The sequence below is a fragment of the Bos javanicus genome, chromosome 5 (genome assembly GCF_032452875.1).
Source record: "Bos javanicus breed banteng chromosome 5, ARS-OSU_banteng_1.0, whole genome shotgun sequence".
In the NCBI taxonomy this organism is placed as follows: Eukaryota; Metazoa; Chordata; class Mammalia; order Artiodactyla; family Bovidae; genus Bos; species Bos javanicus.
Genome location: NC_083872.1, coordinates 96,310,253 through 96,330,629, shown reverse-complemented (window position 1 = coordinate 96,330,629; position 20,377 = coordinate 96,310,253). Strand labels below are relative to the sequence as shown.

At 41.6% G+C, this 20,377-nt stretch overlaps 1 protein-coding gene and 1 pseudogene across 1 annotated transcript in view; one reads left to right on the top strand and one right to left on the bottom strand.

Moving 5' to 3' along the window:
• The window catches only part of GRIN2B (glutamate ionotropic receptor NMDA type subunit 2B), a 511,560-nt gene extending 511,165 nt beyond the window's left edge, over positions 1–395 (bottom strand). Inside the window, exon 1 of the mRNA XM_061417791.1 lies at positions 159–395. The gene's annotated coding sequence lies outside the window, so the exon portion shown is untranslated. The remainder of the gene's footprint in view (positions 1–158) is intronic.
• LOC133248761 (calcium load-activated calcium channel-like) overlaps positions 1–20,377 on the top strand; it is a 119,910-nt pseudogene that overhangs the window by 13,501 nt on the left and 86,032 nt on the right.

Sequence of the window (20,377 nt, the reverse complement as noted above, 5' to 3'; positions counted from 1 at the left end):
CACGTCCAAATGAGCAAGTGCCGGTTTCTGCCGGCTTTAAGAGCCTTACCTAATAACCAGGTTGGTTAAGGGTTCCACCGCCTCGACCCTTTATCTTCCTGACACCCCCCCAAACCCCAAAATTGAGACAAGAGACTCCAAGGCGAATATTTACTTACCGGTTCGGAGCTCCTGGGCGATTGCAGGGTCTCCGGAGATGGGGTGGCTGGGGATGGAGGGTTTCCCTTTCCTGCAAAGCAGGATTAATTATCCGTCTGGAAGGGTCTTGAAGTTCACGACTCTTCTTTGCAAAGCAAAGGCAAATGCATCCGGACGCCAGCACTTCTGGATGGTGGTGCTCAAAAACCGCCCAGACGAGCACTTGCGATAGAGCAAAGCCCCGAGATTTCCTAGAGGTGAAGAAGCCGAAGGAAGTGGTTTTTTTTTTTTTTTCCCCAAAGGGGGTGGGGGACCTGCCTTTCTCCAAAAAGGTGGGGGGTGGGGGGTGGAGAGGCAGGAGCCCAGATTCCAGTTGGTGGTGATGGGAGCCGGGGGAGGGGAAGCGGGCGGGGGCAGGCTGTGCAAGTCAACCGCGCGGCAGCGGGAGAGGGAGAGGAGGACGAGGGGAGGATGGGGAGAGTAAGAAAAAGGGGGATTTATCACCGGGGGCGGGGGCAGGGCGGGAGATCACAGGTCGCCTGGTCTGGATTTGGGTCTCACACTCAAAAACGTGCCACACACACACACACCCTACCTCTCACACACTGCCCTGGTGGGCGGAGAAACCCACGAAGCTGGGGGAAGACGCTCGTTCTCCCAAGGTGTGTGCGCGCGCGTGTCCTCTTTCTCCAGACCCCCCACCCCACCCCACCCCCAAACCCCGTCACCCCCTCACTCCTATTGCTAAGACTCTGGCGGAGGCAGCTTCCCACGTCATGTGTTGGGGGAAGTGGGGTAGGAAAAAGGGGGAAACGGCTTAAGCCGAGTCTGTGGCGCCTCCTGCTGGTCGTATTGGGGAACAGCGACGAGGAAGGGCGGCCAAGGGGTGGGGGGAGCGAGACAGGGCCCCCGGTGGGCGGCCCGGCTCCGCAGCGGGTAAGCGTCTCCCCAGGCCGGACTGCGGTTTAAAATTTAAGATCCTGGCTTCATTGTCCATAAATCAGCCTTGGCTTCGTTAAGTGCCCGCGTGCTGCAAACAGTTGAAAGCCGGGTTCTTGCCTTCAAGAAGCTTAAGATCTATTTTGAGCACAGGAGGCTGACGCCTTAAAACAACGGGAAACAAAGCAAGGCAAATGTAATTAAGGGCTAAATTGTATAGTACGGATTACATGTGTGCTTTGCTGACTGCTAGTGAAGGTTTGAGGAATTTGGAATTTTTTATTAAAGTAGATGCTGGTATTTAAAGACTTTGAGAAGAAGATGAGACAGATGAATAATCCCTAAATAAAACTAGATTTCCTGGCATTTGCAAACCCACCCTCTTGTGAAAAGCAAACTTATCTATTCATTTCTCTCTCTTAAGCTGCTATTTTAACAGTAGTTTCACCACCTGTAGTATTATTTTTAATATTAATATCATTGTGCAGGTATCATTTTTATTCAGATCCATTGTCTCTTCAGAGATACAGAATGCTATGGTGGTAGGACATTTTCATTTTGGTGACATCATGAGCTTCTCACCCATTTCTGAGAAGGAGCCACACACGCACAGGTCACAATCCTGTGTGAAGCGTTTACACCTAGCAGCTGGGCGCTTTGATCTTTGTAGAATGCAGTCTTACACACCAGACAGCACCCCCAATGTATCTGGACTAATTCTTTCATATTTCTGCATTTTGATAGGCCAAATCTTTGAATGTAAGATTTTTAAGACAAATACATAAGCATTACGTGAAAACACAAATACCCTGTGTTCACCTGCAAATTACTCTTTGGCACCCCACTTCAGTACTCTTGCCTGGAAAATCCCATGGACGGAGGAGCCTGGTGGGCTGCAGTCCATGGGGTCGCTAAGAATCGGACACGACTGAGTGACTTCACTTTCACTTTTCACTTTCATGCATTGGAGAAGGAAATGGCAACCCACTCCAGTGTTCTTGCCTGGAGAATCCCAGAGACCAGGGAGCCTGGAGGGCTGCCGTCTATGGGGTTGCACAGAGTCGGACACGACTGAAGCGACTAGCAGCAGCAGCAGCAGCAGCAGCAACAGTAATAGTAGTCCTATTTTTTTTTTTTTTTAAGTCAAGGTAGAGCTGGTCTGGGCTTCCCTTGAAGACTAAAGAATCCATCTGCAATGCAGGAGACCCAAGTTCAGTCCCGGGGTTGGGAAGATCCCCTGGGGAAGGGAATGGTAACCCACTGCAGTATTCTTGCCTGGAGAATTCTGTGAACAGAAGAGCCTGGCAGGCCACAGTCCATGGGGTTGCAGAGTAGGACACGACTGAGCGACTAACTCAAGACAGAGCTGATCTTCCATCTCTTTGAAGAAAAGCAGAAACATCTGGAATTGCTGTGCCCCTTGACACACAACAGCTTACCCAACCCAGGCCCCTCTGTACATAAATTTCCAGTTGTTAGAAGTGTGGGTTCCAGGAGGGGTGTAGGATGAGGAGAGCCAGGGCCCTGTGGGAATTTCCTGAAACACTTTTCCCAGAGTCTTCCAGGAATGCCCATTAACTTCAAAATAATATCCAAGCTCACTCAAGGCTTTTTTTTTTTTTTTTTTAACTTCAGAGCCCACCATCCCCTTCCTATCCCCAATCCCCTTCACCCTAACTGGACCAATTCTCTTCTTTTATTCCTTTCCTGGACCCAGAAATCCTCTTCCTCCAGTTCACTTTTGCAAGTGCAGAGGGAGGGAGGAGCTGTCAGACCCCCTCTTCCTCATGAAGTCCACTCTCCCTTTCAGTGGCTCAAGTGCCACCTCCACAGAGGGTATTTTTCTGTTAACCCAGCCTGAATTGATTTCTGTACCAATTTTAAAGATTTTTAAATGAGGTCTGGCACCTCACTACCATCCCCACCTCTAGTTTTCCCAACTAGTTGTTTGACTATTTAGGGAGACAGACCAGCATCTAGGTATCCATATATTCCCAGCATGGACTGTTGGTTAGCAACCAGAGGAGTTCCCCTGGGGTGATTCAAAATGGCCTCATACATGGAGGGCAAGGAGGGACCAAAGGAAGAGGCAGACCACTCCAGATTGGTAGGTGGCAGGTTTTTTTATTATTATTAATTTGTTTATTTTAATTGGATGCTAATTACTTTACAATACTGTGGTGGTTTTTGCCATACATTGACATGAATCAGCCACGGGTGTACTTGTGTCCCTCATCCCCAAAGCCTTCCCACCTCCCTCCCCATCCCATCCTCTGGGTTGTCCCAGAGCACCAGCTGTGAGTGCCCCACTTCATGCATTGAACTTGGACTGATCATCTATTTCACATAAACATGTTTCAGTGCTATTCTCTCGGATCATCCCACCCTCGCCTTCTCTCACAGAGTCCAAAAGTCTGTTCTTTACATCTGTGTCTCTTTTGCTGTCTCGCATATAGGGTCATCATTACCATCTTTCTAAATTCCACATATATGCATTAGTATACTGTATTGGTGTTTTTCTTTCTGAGTTACTTCACTCTGTATAATAGGCTCCAGTTTCATCCACCTCATTAGAACAGATTCAAATGCATTCTTTTTTATAGCTGTGTAATATTCCATTTGTATATGTACCACAACTTCCTTATCCATTCATCTGCCAATGGACATCTAGGTTGCTTCCATATCCTGGCTATTGTAAACAGTGCTGCAGTGAACACTGGGGTACACCTGTCTCTTTCAATTCTGGTTTGCTCAGTGTGTATGCCCAGCAGTGGGATTGCTGGGTCGTATGGCAGTTCTATTTCCAGTTTTTTAAGGAATCTCCACACTGTTCTCCATAACAGGTATACTAGTTGGCATTCCCACCAACAGTGTAAGAGGGTTCCCTTTTCTCCACACCCTCTTCAGCATTTATTGTTTGTAGACTTTTTGATAGCAGCCATTCTGTCTGGCATGAGATGGTACCTCATTGTGGTTTTGATTTGCATTTCTCTAATGATGAGTGATGTTGAGCATCTTTTCATGTGTTTGTTAGCCATCTGTATGTCTTCTTTGGAGAAATGTCTGTTTAGTTCTTTGGCCCATTTTTTAATTGGGTCGTTTATTTTTCTGGTATTGAGCTGCATGAGCTGCTTGTATATTTCTGAGATTAATTCTTTGTCAGCTGCTTCATTTGCTATTATTTTCCCCCATTCTGAAGGCTGTCTTTTCACCTTGCTTATAGTTTCCTTCGTTGTGCAAAAGCTTTTAAGTTTAATTAGGTCCCATTTGTTTATTTTTGCTTTTATTTCCATTACTCTAGGAGGGGGGTCATAGAGGATCTTGCTGTGATTTATGTCAGAGAGTGTTTTGCTTATGTTTTCCTCTAGGAGTTTTATGGTTTCTGGTCTTACATTTAGATCTTTAATCCATTTTAAGTTTATTTTTGTGTCAATGGCAACCCACTCCAGTACTCTTGCCTGGAAAATCTCATGGACGGAGGAGCCTGGTGGGCTGCAGTCCATGGGGTCGCGAAGAGTCGGGCATGACTGAGCGACTTTACTTTCACTTTTCACTTACATGCATTGGAGAAGGAAATGGCAACCCACTCAGTATTCTTGCCTGGAGAATCCCAGGGACAGAGGAGTCTAGTGGGCTGCCGTCTATGGGGTCGCACAGGGTCGGACACGACTGAAGTGACTTAGCAGCAGCATGGTGTTAGAAAGTGTTCTAGTTTCATTCTTTTACAGGTGGTTGACCAGTTTTCCCAGCACCACTTGTTTAAAGAGATTGTCTTTTCTCCATTGTATATTTTTAGGTGGCAGTTTTAATAAGGAAAGGAACTCACATACCAGGCTTGCTGTCTTTGGCAGCTGCAAGATGAGTAGATCTCCATTTCTATTGGCCCTACATAGAAGCCCTAATGGAGTTCAGTCACATACACATTCCAGCGTGCAAAGGTGCTTGTCACACAATTGTGTCCAACTCATTGTGACCCCTCCAGGCTCCTCTGTCCATGGGATTCTCCAGGCAAGAATACTGGAGTGGGTTGCCATTTGCTCTGAAACAATTTCAGGGGATCTGAACCCAGGGACTGAACCCAGGGATCGAACTCTCATCTCCTGTGTCTCCTGCATTGCCAGGCAGATTCTTTACCCACTGAGCCATCAGGGAAGTCCTGTACACTCCAGATGATCTTAATAACATGTCCTCTCAAGGCTGCATCCTTGAAGTGGCTCTGAGTGCGAACAGCGGGTGAAATGAATATTCCAAAGACAGGGGAGGGTGTAAGGAGTTTTTATATTGCCTGGGTCCATTGGCGGTCACATCCTCTTAATGATCTCCTCCAACAGTGGTGCAATTCCAGACATGCAGTGGGGTCTCAGTGAATCTTAAGGAAATTTTTATGACTGTTAGAAACCATTTTCCCAAGCAGCCTTGCTGACCATGGAAGAGCTGATTCTAGGGACGATGCAGCTTGTGAGTGGAAGGTGGTATCACTTCTCTATGATGTTCACTGCCTATTTAACGGGGGAGACCTCTCTCCTTATTTCTGACTTCCGGTCACTCACTTACCCTCGTAATGAACAACCTTTGCCTCCAAAGACCACAAGCCTTTCAATAAAACTGTTTTCAAAGATCACCCAGATTCATGAAATTTGAAACACCATTTCTCAATGTTGCAAGTATGCATTACCTAACTCCTAGTCCAATAGTTCAGAAAGCAATATTCTAACATGACAAGATGCTGGCTTGTATTTCACAGCATTGTTTATTGAGGTAAAAGATCTTGCTCCAGGCTGCTAATGACACCGTTGGAGGTATTCTGCCAGCTCACTTGACCCAAAGGATCCCCGGAGATGCAGACTCTTGTCCATGGCCCACTCAGCAGATGCAAAGCCCATGCCTAGTCTAGGGAAAAAGAAGTATATTTATCTCACAGCATCTTTCAGATCAAACACTAAAACCAAAAGGTAGGGCCTGAAGCTTACAATTCAGGGTCCTTCTTTAAGGAAAAGAGTAGAAATTTTGATGCGAAAGCAAATCTTTACTTAACATGAGAAAATAAATCGCAACAATTAAAGAATTCTGATAGTTATAAATGTGACATTTTTTAAAATTAAATAACAGGTTTTACTAGTTGCTGCTTGACTCTTTGGTAATACTTGCTTTTCTACCTTTTTAAGCTTCATACTCTTTGAACACCTCTTCACATTATGATTTATATCATTTTCTATAAAAATAATAGAAAGAATCCAATCTGATGGTTGTTCAAAATTTTTTTGTTGTTGTTGTTGTTGATCATTCAGAAAGATTTCTTACTTATTGGTAGTAGTGAAATGTACATTTTTATTTTGAATTGTTGTAGAATTGGGGAAAATCTTTTCTCAAATTTCTTTCATATATAAATTGTAAGGCTTCAGGAGTTTCAGTTTTACTGTACAGTGACTCATCTTATATATCTTTGGACTGATGACACTCATTAACCAGTTTGCAATGTATTATAAAGTTTTACATTATCTTCATCCATGTCAGTATTTTGCCTCAAACCTGCCAGAAACTTAAATCATTTCCCAATGTGTACAGATGATTCACTCCTCTTCATTAACTGGATTATCGAACAATCCAGAGGGCTATTCATTACTTCTATTCAGAATTTCTCTTTTCTTCTTAAAGAACTAAAGTATAATTTAAAAAATAAAAGAAAAAGGTTGCAATTCACTTCTCAATGTCAGATTGATTTCTATTGATGTCAAAGCTAATCTTTTTCTTTTTTGTTTCACATTCCATTAATTATTATCTAAGATTTCTCTCAACTCTTTGATAAATAAATGTAGATTATAAAAGAAGGAACTCTTCAAATATGTCCCAAACACCAGTCTGTAATTTCTCACTTCTTTTATTAAAATATCCCATAATGTTTTTTCCAAATTACAGGTTAGGTGGTGCAATCAAGCTTTATCAACTCTTTGAATAAACTTTTTTACATTTCCATGTTTGGGTTTCTCTTCCCTGCCGATGAAAAATCTTAGAGCCTTAATACTGATGTACACATGTTACAAAGCTTGAGCAGCTTTCTCATGGGAAACATAACGCTTTGGTTCTTTAACAAAAATTCTAAGTGGTCACATACTCTATCTGGGAGAAAATTTAAACGGAAAGAAAAAAACTGACAAAATACAAACGTGGTCAACAACTTCAGGTGAGGTGGGGAAGATTTTTTTTCCAACGAGAAAAGGAATGACCCAAAGAGCACATGTTCTGTGGCTCTTTCATGCCACAATGCTGGGCGAGTAGGTATGAGGCGCAGGTGGTGTTTTCTGGAAGCTTTCCCTTGGGACAGCTGGCAATAACTTCACAGGAAACTGATTGCAAGCTGCATAAATGTATCTCACTAAATCCAAATTAAATTATTCCCAGCTCAACTTTCTCCTAGCTTCATCTCGAAGATGCACACCACCATTTCAAGGACATTCAGCATGAGGGTGTTGTAGCCACGCGTTCTGAGAAACAAACTCACTCAGAAGGACAATGCAGATAGTGGAGTGCAGTTTATTACAACAGTGGGCCCAAGGCAGAGTCTCCTCTTAGCCAAGGACCATGACCGACTTTTGTGAAAACCTTAAATACCCAAAGTGTACTTGCTCAAACCCACCTCCCCAAGTTCCTTGAAACTAGTCCGGACAAGGTAAAAGAGAGATATGATCAAAGTTAGCTTATGATTCATGTGTCACAAGACTAGATAAACAGTGGACATTTATCAGTAGGACTGTGGTCATATCCCGATAAACTTAATGGAATTTACAACTGTGTTCTGTTACAGAGATAATTAGCATATTCTTTTAGGCAACGGAGAGTCCAAGTCCTGAGGCTCTTTTATCCTGGGGTCTGGTTTCCCATTAGTATGCCATTTCTATAGACACCGGGCACAAAGTTCAGAGTCCTTTAGGAGGGTGACCATGCATGTAGCCTAATGTTCACCACCTGGCCTAAGATGGAGTCCAGCTCTGTCTGTTTCCTCCTTCAAGGGAAAAATCAGAGAAGATTGGAGTGGAAAGAGATAGCAATCTTAAATTATTTGCAATTTAAATATGCTACTTTCACAAATTCTACTAAAACATTTGGACACGTTATTAGGGCCTCTCTCACAGCTTTAGAAAGGGCCCAGGTGAGTGGCTGGGAGTCTGAAGCTGCATTAGCTTCAAAGTCAGCCTGCCCCTGCTCGTTACCTCAAGTAAAAGAGGCTTTCCGGTTTCTAGAGAAAATATTCAAATGTTTATTATCTCTGAAAAAATAATTGGTTAAAGGCTTAGTTGACAACATGCATATTAATGCCTTCAGCTGAATCCAATCCATCTTATTTTGCTTGCAATTCCTGGAGTGTACAGGAAACACGGGCAGAGCATTCAATTTTAATCACCCTCACAAGCATACTAAGATTCTGACTCTACCATCATTACTCTTTTAAAAGAATCTCTGTTTTGTTCTTATCATAATGATATTAATTATTCAACTCGGGCAGTCTTTTTTCAAAGGGATAAACAACTTTCATTCCTGTGTGAAGACCTGCCTGTCCTCCAACAATGAAAGCAAGTCTTCATTATCCACTGCGGTTTTTTGAGCTTGTTGTATATATTGGGAACAATACATTTCTAGACATTTGCATTGTGTACTCAGGGGAATATTTCTTTAATACATCCCCAAATAGGCCCTTTTCTTTTCCAGATTATACAGTGGGGGCAGAAAGGAGGAAAGAGAAAAGGGAGGAATAAATAAGACTTTCAGAATGAAGACTGAATCTAGAAAGCAGGAGATATGATGTGATGCGATGTGGTGGTAAGAGTTCTCTGTAACAGAGAAGGGGAAGAATCCGCATGGTGTTATTTCTAGCATCACTCAACTCCTGCGAGAACACGACCCACATGGAAATAACTCCCTATTAAGCACAGTCAGAGTTGGCACTGCCTTATTAATTGTTTTTTCCCTTCCTGCAACATAGCAAAAATATGACAACGCTGTATCTGACCCAGCTTGTTTTTCTTTTTAAAAAGGAGTTCTTTGGAATCTTGCTTTTTGCCACCTGTAAAGGTCTTTTTATTTTTTCCACCTAAACACTTTGGGGGTGGGGGGGAACCGTCTCTCGTCTCACCATTACAATGAAGAGAAGATGCACTCTTCTGATGATACAGAATCAGATTGTTGAAGCTTCTTGAGAAATGTGCCCCAATGTCTTGTACTCAGACAATATGGATGAGAGACTCCATCTCCATCTGAAGGCATCTTGAAACATCTTATTCCCAGAGGCAGTCGGATAATGATGCAAATGATAAAACAAAATGGAGATAACTTTTATAACTCTTCTCTCACTAGTTCCTTTTTCTCTTGTCATTTCACGCTCTTCTCTTCAACTTTTAATGTCTTCCTTTGTAAGTCACACGTCTGGGCCCCCAATTTATTTTTCCACTTTATCATCTGCCTCCTTCCACGTGGTCCTTTACTCCTGGAACAGTCCCTGTCACCATCCTCTGGGCCGATACCACCTCTTTTTCCTGCCCCCTTCCTTTTATCCTGCTTCTGCCCACTTCTGCTGGCCCCTCTGTTCCCATCACCCTGCACCCTCTGCCTTCATAAGCAAGAGACCTTTTATAGAAACTAATTAAATAAAGGAAATAAGGACAAAGCAGCGTAGGGTTCTCCTGCTGGAGTTGAGGGGATGAAGAGGCTGCAGGGAGACCTGGGCACCCTATTGAGACAACACAGAGTCACAGGGTGTGAGATGATCACAACATGGAGTCAGTGGTTCCACAAAATAAATGTGAAATTAATGTGAAACTGTGTGAATTAAGCAAATTTCATTAGGGGCTGTGTGTATGTGCATGTCCCCACAACACATCAGACAGGACTAGTCTGGTGGCCAATCCCATGGGAGCTGGGAAGTGTCATCTTTTCGAGGAGGAGTAGATCCATAAATTCTGTGAGCAGCAATGATACCTAGTTCCTCAACCAGTTTCTCTCCTAACAACCAGAAATTAGACATTTAAGTCTTAAAGCTCAAAGTCAAGGTGAAAGCACTAATTTAAAATGTCTTTGGATAAGCATGTATACTCATATATCCTAATTTCTACCTCCCTTCTCAGAATCTAGGGTGTTCATGCTCTGATCCGCTTCACCACTCTTATTCCTGTCCAGAGAGACTGAAAAGATCCAATGACATAGTCCATATGCTTTGCCAACTTTAAAGCACAGTATGAGTAGTATCATTCTGTCTGGTATTAGAATCTTTATTTACCCTCAGTTATCAACTAGCCAGTCAAGTCATTCAGTAGTCGTGGAGCACTTACACTAAAGTTATTCTACTAGGTACTGTGCATATGTGCTTTGTTGCTCCAGTCGTGTCCGACTCTTTGTGACCCCATGGACTGTAGTCCACCAGGCTCCTCTGTCCATGGGATTCTCCAGGCAAGAATCCTGGAGTGGGTTGCCAATTTCCAACTGAAAGGGACTGAGCCATGTCTTGGGCAGATTCTTTACCACTAGCACCACCTAGGAAGCCCACTAGGCACTGTAGAAGATACAGAACAAATTAAACACCTATCCCTGCCCTCAAGGAAGTACAGTTTCATTAAGATACCAGGCTGTGCCTGTGAAATGTTAATAAATAAAAGCAAAGCAGCAGAAAAGATGTGACAATTGGCACTTCTCACTGGAAATACTATTCCAGAGATCATGGAAGAAAAAAATGTGGAATTTTTCAAAACGGTTTTCTGGGACAATCTTAACAGTTAAAGAAATGGCGAACTCAAATGCATGAAGTAACATAATGTAAGGATGATGAAGTGTATGCTGAACTGAAAAGTGTATGCTCTATCCAAAGGCTTTCAAATTCTGGGAGGAACACACAAACACACCATGTGGATCAAACAAAACACAGCTTCCTGGAAGTGTCTGGACTGTGACCTCTGCCTTAGAGTACGTTTGTGCTGGGAAAAATTAAAAAAAAGTCAAAATGTTAGTCGCTCAGTCGGGTCTGATTCTTTGGGACCCCATGGACTGCAGCCTACCAGGCTCCTCCATCCATGGATTCTCCAGGCAAGAATATTGGAGTAGGTAGCTATTCCCTTCTCCCGGGGATTTTCCCGACCCAAGGATTGAACCTGGGGTGCTACTTGATAACAAAGCTTTGCATTAAAAAGGTAATTTTGATACTGCAAATTCATGTGCCCTACACACAGTGAAGCCAAACAAGCTGAAATGTCAGGGTTTAGAGCAGAGGAAGCTTTACTGCAGGACCATGCACGGAGATGGGTAGCTCCTGCCACAAAAAGCCCCAGACTCCCCAGAGGGTTTCGGCAAAACACTTTTAAAAGCCAGGTTGGGGGTGGAGACAGTCACAGGGTCGGTAATTGTGCACAATTCTCTGATTGGCTGATGGTGAGGTAGAACGGTGGTGTCACAGGAGTTAACATTATCAGTCCTTAGGCTCCAGAGGCTCAGGGCTATGTACTCATGGTCATCAAGTAGTTATCTTCCATTTGTTGGAGAGGGGATAGGTTTCTTACATCTACAAAACAACTCAGGACTTGTGCATCAACTCCTATTGTCGAGGTACTTTCAGTTCAGTTCAGTTCAGTCTCTCAGTCGTGTCCAACTCTTTGCAACCCCATGAATCACAGCACGCCAGGCCTCCCTGTCCATCACCAACTCCCGGAGTTCACCCAAACTCATGTCCATCGAGTTGGTGATGCCATCCAGCCATCTCGTCCTCTGTCATCCCCTTCTCCTTCTGCCCCCAATCCCTCCCAGCATCAGGGTCTTTTCCAATGAGTCAACTCTTCCCAAGAGGTGACCAAAGTACTGGAGTTTTAGTTTCAGCATCAGTCCTTCCAATGAACATCCGGGACTGATCTCCTTTAGGATGGACTGGTTGGATCTCCTTGCAGTCCAAGGGACTCTCAAGAGTCTTCTCCAATACCACAGTTCAAAAGCATCAATTCTTTGGCACTCAGCTTTCTTCACAGTCCAACTCTCACATCCATACATGATCACAGGAAAAACCATAGCCTTGACTAGATGGACCTTTGTTGGCAAAGTAATGTGTCTGCTTTTCAATATGCTATCTAGGTTGGTCATAACTTTCCTTCCAAGGAGTAAGTGTCTTTTAATATCATGGCTGCAATCACCATCTGCAGTGATTTTGGAGGCCCCAAAAATAAAGTCTGACACTGTTTCCACTGTTTCCCCATCTATTTGCCATGAAGTGATGGGACCAGATGCCATGATCTTCGTTTTCTGAATGTTGAACTTTAAGCCAACTTTTTCACTCTCCACTTTCACTTTCATCAAGAGGCTTTTTTGTTTCTCTTCACTTTCTGCAATAAAGGTGGTGTCATCTGCATGTCTGAGCTTACTGAGATTTCTCTTGGCATTTTGATTCCAGCTTGTGCTTCTTCCAACTCAGAGTTTCTCATGATGTACTCTGCATGTAAGTTAAATAAGCAGTGTGACAATATACAGTCTTGACCTACTCCTTTCCAAATTTGGAACCAGTCTGTTGTTTCATGTCCAGTTCTAACAGTTGCTTCCTGACCTGCATACAGCTTTCTCAAGAGGCAGGTCAGGTGGTCTGGTATTCCCTCTTTCAGAATTTTCCACAGTATATTGTGATCCACACAGTCAAAGGCCTTGGCATAGTCAATAAAGGAGAAATAGATGTTTTTTCTGGAACTCTATTGCTTTTTCAATGATCCAGCAGATGTTGGCAATTTGATCGCTGGTTCCTCTGCCTTTTCTAAAACCAGCTTGAACATCTGGAAGTTCGCAGTTCACCTATTGCTGAAGCCTGGCTTGGAAAATTTTGAGCATTACTTTACTAGCATGTGAGATGAGTGCAATTGTGTGGTAGTTTGAGCATTCTTTGGCATTGCCTTTCTTTGGGATTGGAATGAAAACTGACCTTTTCCAGTCCTGTAGCCACTGCTGAGTTTTCCAAACTTGCTGGCATATTGAGTTCAGCACTTTCACAGCATCATCTTTCAGGATTTGAAATAGCTCAACTGGAATTCCATCACCTCCACTAGCTTTGTTCGTAGTAATGCTTTCTAAGGCCCACTTGACTTCACATTCCAGGATGTCTGGCTCTAGGTGAGTGATCACACCATCATGATTATCTGGGTCGTGAAGATCTTTTTTGTACAGTTCTTCTGTGTATTCTTGCCACCTCTTCTTAATATCTTCTGCTTCTGTTAGGTCCATACCATTTCTGTCCTTTATTGAGACCATCTTTGCATGAAGTGTTCCCTTGGTATCTCTAATTTTCTTGAAGAGATCTCTAGTCTTTCCCATTCTGTTGTTTTCCTCTGTTTCTTTGCACTGATCACTGAGGAAGACTTTCTTATCTCTTGTTGCTATTCTTTGGAACTCTGCAATCACATGCTTATATCTTTCCTTTTCTCCTTTGCTTTTTGCCTCTCTTCTTTTCACAGTTATTTGTAAGGCCTCCTCAGACAGCCATTTTGCTTTTTTGCATTTCTTTTCCATGGGGATGGTCTTGATCCCTGTCTCCTGTCCAATGTCACGAACCTCCGTCCATAGTTCATCAGGCAATCTGTCTATCAGATCTAGGCCCTTAAATCTACTTCTCACTTCCACTGTGTAATCATAAGGGATTTTATTTAGGTCATACCTGAATGGCCTAGTGGTTTTCCCTACTTCCTTCAATTTAAGTCTGAATTTGGCAATAAGGAGTTCATGATCTGAGCCACAGTCAGCTCCCAGCCTTGTTTTTGCTGCCTGTGTAGAGCTTCTCCATCTTTGGCTGCAAAGAATATAATCAATCTGATTTTGGTGTTGACCATCTGGTGATGTCCATGTGTAGAACCCTCTCTTGTGTTGTTGGAAGAGGGTGTTTGCTATAACCAGTGCGTTCTCTTGGCAAAACTCTATTAGCCTTTGCCCTGCTTCATTCTGTACTCCAAGGCCAAATTTGCCTGTTACTCCAGGTATTTCTTGACTTCCTACTTTTGCCTTCCAGTCCTCCCTAATGAAAAGGACATCTTTTTTGGGTGTTAGTTCTAAAAGGTCTTGTAGGTCTTCATAGAACTGTTCAACTTCAGCTTCTTCAGCATTACTGGTTGGGGCATAGACTTGGATTACTGTGATATTGAATGGTTTGCCTTGAAAACGAACAGAGATCATTCTGTCGTTTTTGAGATTGCGTCCGAGTACTACATTTCGGACTCTTTTGTTGACCATGATGGCTACTCCATTTCTTCTAAGGAATTCCTGCCCACAGTAGTAGATATAATGGTCATCTGAGTTAAATTCACCCATTCCAGTCCATTTGAGTTCGCTGATTTCTAGAATGTCGATGTTCACTCTTGCCATCTCCTGTTTAACCACTTCCAATTTGCCTTGATTCATGGACCTAACATTACAGGTTCCTATGCAATATTGCTTTTGCCAGCATTGGACCTTGCTTCTATCACCAGTCACATCCACAACTGGGTATTGTTTTTGCTTTGGCTCCAACCCTTCATTCTTTCTGGAGTTATTTCTCCACTGATCTCCAGTAGCATATTGGGCACCTACTACCTGGGGAGTTCTCCTTTCAGTATCCCATCATTTTGCCGTTTCATACTGTTCATGGGGTTCTCAAGGCAAGAATACTGAATTGGTTTGCCATTCCCTTTTCCAGTGGACCACATTCTGTCAGACCTCTTCACCATGACCTGTTCGTCTTGGGTGGCCCCACACGGCATGGCTTAGTTTCATTGAGTTAGATAAGGCTGTGGTCCATGTGATCAGATTGGCTAGTTTTCTGTGATTATGGTTTCAGTGTGTCTGCCCTCTGATGCCCTCTCGCAACACCTATCATCTTACTTGGGTTTCTCTTATCTTGGACGTGGGGTATCTCCTCATGGACACCCCTCCTGATCTTGGAGTAGCTCCTCTTGGCCCTCCTGCACCCGCACAGCTGCTGCTTCTTGGACCTGGGGTTGCTCCTTTTGGCCGCCGCCCCTGACCTCGGACGTGGGGTAGCTTTAGAGAAAAGCAAAGGCAGAGGATAAGGGGGAAGGCCTGCCCCCATCCCAAGGCACCATGCTCTGTTACAAGTTTCAGACAGATAAGAGATAAGGAAGATTGGAGGGAGTGGTCTTCAGAATATCTGCTGTCCCAGAGAATCTGGCCATAGGAAAGTTTGCCTAATCTAGTAAAACTAGATTCGAAGAGAATTTAAGTACATTTTGCTTAAAGTATCACAAATTTAAACTTAGTAAGGTCAAAATTAATGAGGTTTTCCTGTACTTTGAAATCAGATCTGATGGCATGGTAGATGTTAGAACTAAAAAATTAATAATTATCTAATAACTTCAACATTTAAAGAAAGAACAAGGAAAGAACAATTAACTAACATGATTGCAGAAGGAACAATGGATTGGCTTAATTAAGGCCTTCGAAAGACATGTGCTATTATGCTATAGGTTTTCTGAGTTTTTAAAAGAGTACATTCACACTTGACACCAAAATTCTTAGAATTTGGTTAAGCAGGACAATTACTTTATGTCTTATCTTGACCCCTGAAAAAGACTGACCATGTCATTTAATTTGAAAGGAACTTAAATTTAAAATTATTACTAAAGATTCAAAATATTTTCTTTTGTACTAATATTTCTAATTACTTTTACATTAAAATAACTCTTTAGCCTATACCTTAATTTCAAAACACTAGCTACTTGTGTTATTTGTTTCTATTTTTATAGATATTTATGTATATATTTAATTTTTATGTAGTTGTAATATATGTGATTACATAACTTGTATTCTTTTTTCACTTAAATCTACTTTTTATATTATTTTCTAAGTAATCTACATAAGTCATATATTGATGAGGATAAAGGTCATAATTTGCTAATCCATTCCTTAAATTTTGTTTCTAATTTTTTACTGTGATAAATAATTTGCTACTGCTACAGCTGGATATAAAAATATACATTTTTTCTCTTAGAAATATTTACTTGGGGTGCATCCCCCAAAGTGGGATTATTGATCATTGAGTACTATCACATTTATTGACTTCATTTCCAACTTTTCTCTAAGGAGATTTCTTTGAGGGGGCACCCAACTTCACAGCATGTGGGATCTTAGTTCCCTAACCAGGGATCGAATGCAGGCCACAGGAGTGAAAGTACTGATTCCTAACCACTGGACCATCAGGAAATTCCCATCTAGGAAAACTTTATGAGCTTGCAAAATCTTATTTGCACCTCTTTCTCACTGCCCTGCAAACTTTCTTTATATTATTTTATTTATATTTGTTTATATAACATAACAAGGAGTATCTCCTATGAGCATCTCCTTTAATATATATTTCTGTAGTTCTTATCAAGCTTATTAATTTAATATTCATCCTCTGAGCAAACGATTTGCTCATCTTCTTTGGTCAGTCATTTTGTGGAGAAGAAATATTGATTTTACCTATAGTTATTTTCTTTACATTTGTATATTCAAATTATACCCATCACATTTATTTTGCACATTTACCCTAGTATAAAACTTTAATTTTGAAGATTTTTATATTAAACTATTTTAAAATATTTATCACAGAAGCACTTACAAAAATTCCTAACTATCATAAACTTCCAGAAAATTCACATTGCCCTAAGTTAGTCTTGATTCAGTGAAATTTTGATCAATTTCAATTTTCCTTGCAATATTACTTTAGTGTTTTGACTTTGTGAATCACCCAGGTTGACCTGTGTTACAGAAGTTGAGTTAAGGTTGGATCTGGGTTTATGTTTTTATAGGGTTAGCAAATATAGTATAGAAAAGTCTCGTGTGGTAGCTTTCCATGGAGCAGCGATCATAAAATGTATAGTACCACCTAGCAACCTAAATCCACACTATTATTCCAATAATCCATTATTGGGCAATACTTTCAGAAGTCATGCTAGAAGCATCCTGGTGAGACTCTCACTAGTAATAGAAATAAATAAAAATTCACAGTGATGGAGCACTGCTGAGAAAAAGGCCGTGTTCCTTCTTGCAACAATGTTAACTATTTCTCTTTTCTGTGACAGCCACAGTCATCCACCATTTCAAAGTTAAAGAAACAATAGCCTCCTCTTAAAAAATTCCCTGTGCTTTCTGATGCTTCATTCTTATTAAGGAAAAAAATATTGCATTAGGAAATTCACTGGAGCAGTACTATGACCTCTGCAGAATCACTTTCTATTGGTCTCATCTACTCCCATGGTTTCCAACACCCAAACTGTACAGCTGGGATTTCCAGTGATTTCCTGTACCCTAGGCCAAACCTTTCTTCCAGACTTGAGAGCCACATTTTCAAATGCACTGTAGATTGCTGCCCAGGAGACTGATGTCTTTGAAACATTGCACACTCAACATGTCCACACTTATCCATATTCTTTCTTCTCTTGTCAAGTCCTCCTCCGCTACTATGTTCCCTACTGGGGATAGTATCAGCATTTACCCAGATGTCCAATTCAAAATTCTGAAGGTGAATCCAACTTGTCCCTCTCTCACACCTCTTACTCTAATTCCTTCTCATGAATATCTCTTGAATCCATCTTATCCTTAGCTTCTCTACTCTCACGATTTCATTCCAAGCTCTCCATAGCTTTACCCTGAGCTGTTGTAATAGACCCATAATCATTCTTCCAACTTCTAGACTCAACTCCCTCCCATGCATCCAGCATACTACATTAGGGGGATCTCTTAGGAATACACATTGATCAAGACACTTCCCGCTTTAAAATTCTTAACTGTCTCTCATCACTTACAGGATAAAGTCTAAACTGCTTAGCATGGAAGCATGTTAAGAGGACATTCGTTATTTGCAAAATGCCTCCAAAGAACAGATAAAGACTTGAAATGATGACTCTACAATGGTGATGAATTACACTAACAACTTATATAGTTAGTATATAACTGTTATATACAGTAAACAATTTTTATAATTAATAACACAAATCTTATATGACTAAGTGGAAATAGAAATGCAGTCAATGACTGCATCCCTAGTTTTTCATACTTTCATCTTAGAAATAGACAGCTATGTTCCTTAATCCAATTTCTATAGTTTTTGGAGGTGAAGCTTATATTATCATAATGGTTTATTATTAACTCAGTAGTGGGGGCTTCCCTGATAGCTCAGTTGGTAAAAATCCATCTGCAATGCAGAAGACCCCAGTTAGATTCCTGGGTTGGGAAGATCTCCTGGAGAAGGGATAGGCTACCCACTCCAGTATTCTTGGACTTCCATTGTGGCTCAGGTGGTAGAGAATCTGCCCACAATGCAGGAGACCTGGGTTCGATCCCTAGGTTGGGAAGATGCCCTGGAGAAGGAAAAGGCTACCCACTCCAGTATTCTGGCCTGGAGAATTCCATGGACTATCCATGGGGTCACAAAGAGTCAGACACAACTGAGTGACTTGAAAAATAAAAAAGTAGTGGATCAATATTTATCAACATTGGGCTTTAATAGTGTGGTTATTTAATATGTTATGTTGTTTTTATTCACTAAGTAGTATACAACTCTTTGTGACATTATGGACTGTATTCCTCCAAGCTCCTCTGTCCAAGGGATTTCCTAGGCAAGAATACTGAAGTGGGTTGCTATTTCCTTCTCCAGGGGATCTTCCTAATCCAGAAGTTGAATCCAGGTCTCCTGCTTGGCAGGTGGATTCTTTACCGCTGAGCCACCAAGGAAGCCCTTGCATACTCTGCTGCTGCTGCTGCTGCTAAGTTGCTTCAGTCGTGTCCAACTCTGTGTGACCCCATAGACAGCAGCCCACCATACTCTACACATGCTTAATAATTTTAGCATAATTCCTGAATGAAAGAGTTTATTGTAAGAAGTTAAACCCACATGCTTTAATGACATACCAGAGTTCAAAAGGCAACTGTAACTTAATTACAACCAAGTCCAACAGAAAGATTAATTCACACAATGAATTTATAGATCTACTCATCATAACATTTCTGTTTTTTCATTTCATCATTTGAGAGTAAATAGTGATTTGATATTTTTTTAAACGAAAAAACACACAAGTGACAAAAAGGAAACAGTTGACCAGAAGGACAGCTCTAGGCTTATAAACTATATTGCAGGGTTTCAACAGGGCATTCAGAGAAGCCACAGGTTTAGGATTGTTAATCATGATCAACTATTAAAGTCAACCTTGAAAAAAAAAATCACTTCTAACAATAGAATGGAATATGAAATTTTTCCAAAAGGGTCGATAGAAAATCTGGTTGTGGCACTGTTTTAGTTAATGGATCAAGGAAAGCTGTTTTGCCTACTTTTAGAATGTTTTCAAATGAAGGATTGGACAGAACCCACCTGGGTCTCTTTCCCTTAGAAAAGTGGAGCACTGGCAGAATTCTTTCCTCCACTCTCTTGTGCTTTCTCTTGAGCCCCAAAGTTATTCAGGCTCAGGGAAAAGAAGACAAAGAAGAGAGACTTTCTCACATCAGCTCAAAGGTATTCCTCCTTTTGTGGATTTTCACTTCTATTCATCCTAATAAATCCTCTCATTTCTTTCTCTTTGATCCTTTCACCTTCAAATAAAGGCCTGGATGTAAACATACCATACAGTGACTAAGAGAAACACCAGAAAGAAAAGAGGCGACGGTGGTGTTTTACCTAACCGCTAGAAACAATTCATTCTCTCTCGGGGCTTCTCGCTCTGCCAAGCAAAGTACAAAAACAGCTATCACGTTATCAGTTCCAACTTTGAACCTGGAGCTTCAGATTCCTGCTCAATGCTGGCCCTGCCTCTCTAGCCCATGAATTTTCCCAGTATTCCTAACCAAAGACCCGAGAAGACTGGATCACCTGTATTCAGAGTTTGTCAGATCCAGAAGAAGAAATGAATTACTTTCAGCCAAATGAATGGTTCTCTGATTCTCTGTACTTCAACCTAACCCTCCGAGGCATTCATCCAAACTAGAAAACATGTCTACGGATTGCTTCCTTCCTATTCCTTAGGGAAGTGGAATAAATAACAATTTTTAAAAGAACTTTCAGGTTAAAAACATATAAAACTCAATATTATCTTGCCTAAAATAGTCTTTCTTATAATAACATCTTATGTCTCCCTTTAGCAGAGGAAATAAAGTTTTTTTATTATATTTAATACAGAAAGTTTTAAGGCAGGCTAGATTTTTTTTTTCTCGATTTGTCCATGTCTTGCTTATAACAGTCAGGTCACATTAGGTTTGGGGGAGACAAAGGAGACATAGAATAGGGTAAGTCAGGTAAGTTCCTTGAAATAATTGATTGTTTCCAAGTATTATGTTT